This window comes from Malania oleifera, chromosome 2 (assembly GCF_029873635.1).
Source record: "Malania oleifera isolate guangnan ecotype guangnan chromosome 2, ASM2987363v1, whole genome shotgun sequence".
Lineage (NCBI taxonomy): Eukaryota > Viridiplantae > Streptophyta > Magnoliopsida > Santalales > Ximeniaceae > Malania > Malania oleifera.
This window is the reverse complement of record NC_080418.1, coordinates 45,566,629-45,573,826: the sequence shown is the minus strand read 5'-3', so window position 1 is coordinate 45,573,826 and position 7,198 is coordinate 45,566,629.

Sequence of the window (7,198 nt, the reverse complement as noted above, 5' to 3'; positions counted from 1 at the left end):
TTGCTGTTGTGTGATATATATATATATATATATATATATATACATAGGAACTTCTGTAATACCTTATGAAATTAGAAATAGCTTCCCAAGAGGGGGGGTGAATTGGATTCTTTTTTATTTTAATAATTTTTTAGATTTTGCTTATGATACTAAGAAAAACACAATTGATAACTGATAATCACACTTGAAAATACTGAAATTTAAATTAACAAGCCAATCAATGAAACCAAATCAATTTAACCACTCAATTAAGAATATTAGTGCTTTTGTTACTTTCCCTGTAAATGTTTACCACCTTCTTTGAATAAGCTCTTAGTATACACTTCTCTTGATTAAGATTTCCGAAGATTAACCAACGTACTCCCTTTTCGGTTTTCACAAACGGTTAATCAAAACATACTTTCTAAATATCAAAAGTCTTTGTTTCTTTGTCACTTTAAAACCAGCAACCTGCACTTTTAAATCATACAAAAACTAGTACAGAAAATAGAAAGTAAAGAGATAAGAAAGACACAAGGTTTTTACGAGGCTCGGCTTCAACACAGCCTACGTCCTCGCCCTTGGCAAAATACCAAAGGATTCCACTATAGCAGTTCCGTTACTGGGTGGAACAACGCCTGTTTACAATCACTCCTTGGCCAAGGCTAGAGCCCGCCTTCTCCAAACAATATACCCTTGTTTGGTTAATGATCCAACAACCTGGAATCGTCCAAAATCTACAAGAGAGATATCAAAAAGCTGGTGTACAAGAGATGCTCACACAAAGAGCAGATTAGTTCAAATAGAAATTATGTACTTCAAAAGATAAATATCAAGAAAGAAATACACTTTTGAAGCTTTACAAGAATTTCACCAAATTTCTTTTCTCCAGATGATAAATCAATATTCTTTCTTCAGGAATTGTTGAGCAAAAGTATCAGAACAACAATACTTTCAGCTTGCAAGAGATTGATCAAAGGAAGATTTTGAGAGCAAGAGAGCTTGAGAGATTTTCAATGCTTGGTGTAATTTTGATTTACAAGAACCATGTATTTATAGGCCTCCAAGAAAGTTTCCGTGTTGCAAGAGTTTCCTTAAAGAGTTTCCCAAATTGTTAGAAAATTTGATGTTCAAACGGCTATAATTTAAAAAATAAGATTTTTAAAAATTTGCCCGTTGAACAGTGTTCAGATGTCTGAGGATTTGAGGTCAGACGTCTGAAGTTCCTAAAACCCTTTAAAAATTGAACTAGATACAGGGTCAGATGTCTAAAGATAGGGTTCAGACATCTGAGGTGCCAGGTTTAGATGTCTGAAGTTATGAGTTCAGACGTCTGAACTACTACTGCCTGTTTATGTTTTGATCCATAAAATCTTCAGACGTCTATACTTAATCTTCAAATGTCTAAAGTAATTCTTCAGATGTCTAAGCATGAAGTTCACTCATTTGAAGTTGTCACTTCAGTCATTTGAACTGAAAAGTTCAGTCATCTGATCTACCAGGAACTTGTTTTTAAAAAATATTTTTATTTTAAAACTGATTTGCTCTCTTATGATTTTTACAAGGCTTATTTCAGAAAACTTCAATAGATCTTTTAAGTCCTTATAATCTCTTGAAAGAGCTTCAAAACGTATTTCAAACGATATTTCAGCTTTTGAAATACTTACAAATTATTTCCTAAATCTTTGTATGCCAAGCTTGATATCCTCCTCAATCTGACTTTTGAAATTCTTTGCTTGAGCTATAAATGTCTTAGTTTCTCCTTGTATCATGATTAGTTGACCCACATTTTATTCATACTTGATCTTTACTTGAACCATACTTAAGCTTTACTTGAACCATATTTCCTGAAACATAAAGACTCAACCTTTCCAAATTAAATAGTTCTTTGTTTGTTATCACCAAAACCGATTGAAAAACCTTGTTAGGCCAACAATCTCCCCCTTTTTGATTATGACAAACAAGGAGTAAAGATAAAGGTTTTATGAAACATTATTAAACAAGTTATGTCAAGTGAAACGAAGTACTCCCCCATGCTATGAGCATTAGTAAGTAAGCCATGTAAAATGAAATGAAGTACTCCCCCTTACTATGAGCATTAGTCAGCAAGCCATAAAACATTCATAGTATGTCCAAATATAGTTCATCCATTCATCAAGTTATAGTTCATTCATTCATCAAGTTATAATTCATCCATTCATCAAGTTTTCATGTGTATCCATATCTATTAAGATTCATATAGTTCATCAAGATCTCTCTATATATTTTATCTTTACTAAGCACTCTCTCCCCCTTTGTCATTAGTCAAAAAGAGTAACAAGATTATGAAGAACCAACAAAAAGTCATTCTTATAACAAAAGGTAATCAGTACAAAAAGGCAATACATAGAAGTTTCATATGTTTCCATACAAAAACATAAATTCAACAAAAATCTTCATTGTAGCATGATTACAGACATTTGAGGTACATAACTCTTGATATTTTATGACAAACAAAAAGTTTCATAGTAACCTAACATAAGTAGTTTCTAACTATCCTAATCTCCTTCTTCAGAGCCATCTCCTTGCTCTTCTTCTTCTTCTCCTTCTTCTTGGGTTCCTTCTTCTTCTGTATTCCCTTCATCACCTTATTCTTCAGAATCTCCTTCTTTTTCTGCAAAGTCATAATCATCACCATCATCATCTCCACTTGGAGGAGCAGAGCTAATGTCCATGGGATCACTTCCCTTAGAAGATTTTGCATGATATTGTTCTATATGAGTGACCCTTTTGTCAAGTGATGTGACTTTTTCTTTAATATTCTAAAGTCCAGTGCGTACTTTAGATGAAAAGTTGGAGAAATCCTTTCGAAAGGATAAGAACCATGAAGGCATGTCTTGAGATGAGCCAAGGTCCTTTGTAGAAGAATATTGTGCTACTGTTGATACTGGTGCAGAGGCTGAGGCTGAGGCTGAAGTTGAGGCTGCTGTAGATGCAGGTGGTGCATGTGTAGTCCTTCCTATTTTCAAATACTATCCTAAACTTCCCTTGTCGTACCCCCTTTGCTTGAGGGAAGTTTCATTAAAAAGATCATATCTTGTTCTTTTTTGAAAAACTTAGAGATATTGGTAATATTAAGATGAGTTAAAAAAAGAGTAAGAATTCCTCCATAAGGAAGAATAACTCGATTAGATTCCAGTTTGGTCCACATCCACCTAACGATTAAACTAGCCAAATCTAGTTTCTTTCCTTTAAGCAGACACCAAAGAACAAAGCATTTAATACAAGAAAGATGATCAAAAGAGCCTTGTTTTGGTATGATATTGTTTGAAACAAGTTTATGAAGAATCTGGCCTTTTAAGTTCAGCTACTTGTATAAAGGAGGATGTGCAAAATAGATAGGCTCATTTTCCAAGATCATGGGAAGAAAAGCTTCAGGAGTGAATCCTTGTCCTGGGATCCAAGATTGAGCAAACATAGGACAGTTAAAATCTCCGAGAGTAATTTTGAAAATGGGAGACAATATTTCAGAATTCAGTAGTATTTTCTTTCCTTTAACTTCCGAAGAAAAAATCCCATTTTCATATGTCATATTTGCATATAAAATTTTGACCAAATGAGGAAAACAACCTTTGGGTTGTTAAGTGATGAAATCAAGCCAACCAATATCATGAAACAATGAAAGGATTTCTGGAAACTCAGTAGTGAAGAATGATACATCCAAGATTTTACCTAAGATTGGTTCTACAGAACTCAGTGAGTTTCGATAACGGATTTGAGCTTAAGGAGCAACCAACCATTTGTCATTATTTTGAGTATCCTTCCCCAATGAAGAACCCTTGTTTGCAGTCTACTTGATTCAAAGCATGAAGACACAAGATTTTGGATGCCCTTGATTTCGTGAGGTGAACTTTGTAGAGTAGAGGCTTTGGATTAAAGTGAGGATGAGAGAAGATGAAAAGGGAGGTGTTCGGATGAATGAAGCAAACAACATCAGAAGTCTGAAGTTAGGGTTTAGTGTGCTAAAAGTATTTAAACCCTGCGACTTCAGAAATCCAAAGATTTTAAAGCCTGGAATTTGAAAAGTCAGTAGGCGCTTAGACGTCTGAAGTCTCAGGTTCAGTCATCTGAACCTATCTGCTATAGTGCTCAGACGTTTGGGTGTGAAGTTCATATGTCTGAGTGCATAAAAATTTTGAAATTTCACTTCTAATATACTTCTCTGCTATGGATTAGCCCAAGTTCTCTCCTAATATGTATAAATCTTTCTTCATTTAGAGGTTTTGTAAATATATCAGTCCATTGATCACTTGTATTTATATATTCAAGAATTATATCCTCTTTTTGAACATGATCTCTCAAAAAATGATGTCTTATGTCTATATGTTTAGTCTTGAGTGTGAAATTGGGTTTTTAGATATGTTTATGGCACTTGTGTTATCACAATTTATTGGTATTGTTTTATATTCTAGATTGAAATCCTTTAATTGTTGTTTCATGTATAAGATTTGTGCACAACAACTTCCTGCTGCCACATATTCAGCTTTGGAGGTTGATAAGGCTATAGAATTTTGTTTCTTTGGGAACCATGATACTAAGGATTGTCTTAGAAAGTGACATGTGCCACTTGTACTTTTTCTATCAATTTTACACCCAACATAACCAACATCAGAGTAACTTATCATATTAAAATCAGTGTCCTTTGGATACCATAAACCTAGATCAAGTGATCCTACCAAGTACCTAAGAATTCTTTTAATGGCTGTTAAGTAGGATTCCTTGGGTGCTGATTGAAATTTATCACACATACACATACTAAACATAATATCAGGCCTACTAGCAGTTAAATATAGTAAGCTACCAATAATTCCTCTATAGTGTGTTATGTCTACTTGTTTTCCTTTTTCATCTCTATCAAGACTTGTAGATGTACTCGTAGGAGTTCCTATCGGTTTACTTTGTTCCATATCAAACTTTTTGAGCATATCCTTGATGTACTTAGTTTGATTAATGAAAGTTCCATTTTCAGCTTGTTTTATTTGTAATCCTAGAAAATAATTTAGCTCCCCCATCATACTCATCTCAAATTCTTTTTGCATACATGTGGCAAATTCTTTGCATAGATCTTCATTTGTAGCTCCAAATATAATATCGTCCACATATATTTGAACTATTAACATATCTTTGTTATTGGATTTAATGAATAAAGTATTGTCTACTATTCGTTTTGTAAATTCATTTTTAAGTAAAAATTTACTTAACCTCTCATACCAAGCTCTTGGAGCTTGTTTCAAACCATAAAGGACTTTTGTCAATTTGAATACATGGTTTCGATTTTTAGAATTTTCAAAACCTGGAGGTTGCTTGACATACACTTCTTCATTTATATATCCATTTAAGAATGCACTCTTTACATCCATTTGATATAGCTTAAAATCTTTATGGGTTGCATAAGCTAAAAGCATCCTAATTGCTTCCATCCTTGCCACAGGGGCAAAGGTTTCATCATAATCAATTCCTTCTTCTTGATTATACCCTTGTGCTACTAGCCTAACTTTATTTCTTGTAACAACTCCATTTTCATCCTTCTTATTTCTAAACACCCATTTAGTTCCTATGATTGATTTATCTTTGGGTTTCGGTATAAGTTCTCATACTTGACTTCTTTCAAATTGATTTAGTTCCTCTTGCATAGCTATAATCCAAGAATCATCATTTAAAGCATCTTCAATGTTTTTAGATTCATCTTGGGATAAAAAGGCATAATGATTGAAAATATTTTTTAGTGAGGCTCTAGGGGTTATTTCTTTTGATGTTTCACCAAGAATCTGTTCTTTTTGGTGATTTTTATCATATTTCCATTCTTTAGGAAGTTTTAGATTTTTTGTAGAGTTTTCATTTGGGGCATCATTATTCTGTTCTTCTTTTATTTTAAGATCCTTTTCTTTTTGTGAAATGACTTCTTTTTCATCATTCTTATCTTTAATGTTATGATTATTTGATTCATCAAAAGTTATATGAATTGATTTCATAATAGTAGAAGTTCTTTTATTATAAATCCTATAAGCTTTACTATTTCTAGAATAACCTAGAAAGATACCTTCATCCGACTTTGTATCAAACTTTCCTAAATCATCTTCAGTATTAAGGATAAAACATTTTCATCCGAAGACATGAAAGTAGGAAATATTAGGTTTTCTATCTTTCCAAAGTTCATATGGTGTTTTATCTATTTTTGATCTTATTAATACCCTATTTACAATATAACATGTTGTATTTACAGCTTGCGCCCAAAAATATTTAGGTAGATTATTTTCATTAAGCATTGTTCTTTTCATTTCTCGTAGAGTTCTATTTTTCCTTTCAACAACTCCATTTTGTTGTGGAGTTCTAGGTGCTGAAAAATTATGAGTTATTCCATGTTCATTACAAAATTTATCAACTTCCTTGTTTTTAAACTCTCTTCCTTGGTCACTTCTAAAGCTTGTTACATTATAGCTTTTCTCATTTTGTACTCTCTTGCATAAGATTATTATTTGGCTACAAGTTTCATCTTTGTTTGCTAAAAAGATTACCCAAGTAAATCTTGAATAATCATTTACTATTACAAAAGCATATTGTTTTCCACCTAAGCTTAAGGTTCTAGTTGGACCAAATAAGTCTAGGTGCAAGAGTTCTAGGGGTCTTTTGGTGGATATGTATTTTTTCTTTTTAAAGCTTGTTTTTACTTGTTTTCCCTTTGGGCATGCATCGCACAACTTGTCTTTTATGAATTTAGTATTTGGTAGTCCTTTTACAAGATTTTTCTTAGATAATTTGGATAGTAGGTCCATGCTAGCATGACCTAGTTTCCTATGCCATAACCAACTTACTTCAATCATAGCTGTTAAACAAGTTATGTTTTGATTTGCTAATTTCTCAAGATTTATGCAATAGACATTATTTATTCTATGAGCTATAAACAAAGTTTCTTTATTTTTAGGATTTTGGATAATACATTTTTCTTTCATGAAAATTACTTCGAACCCTTTATCACTTAGTTGACTAATACTTAAAAGATTATGTTTTAGTCTTTCCACTAATAGCACATTATCTATAGTGAGTGAAGGTTCTTTACCAATTTTTTCGATACCAATAATTTTACCTTTGGCAATGTCGCCGAAGCTGACGTATCCCCCATCCTTTTGTTTTAAAGTAGTGAACTTGGTCTTGTCACCGGTCATATGCCTTGAGCACTCGT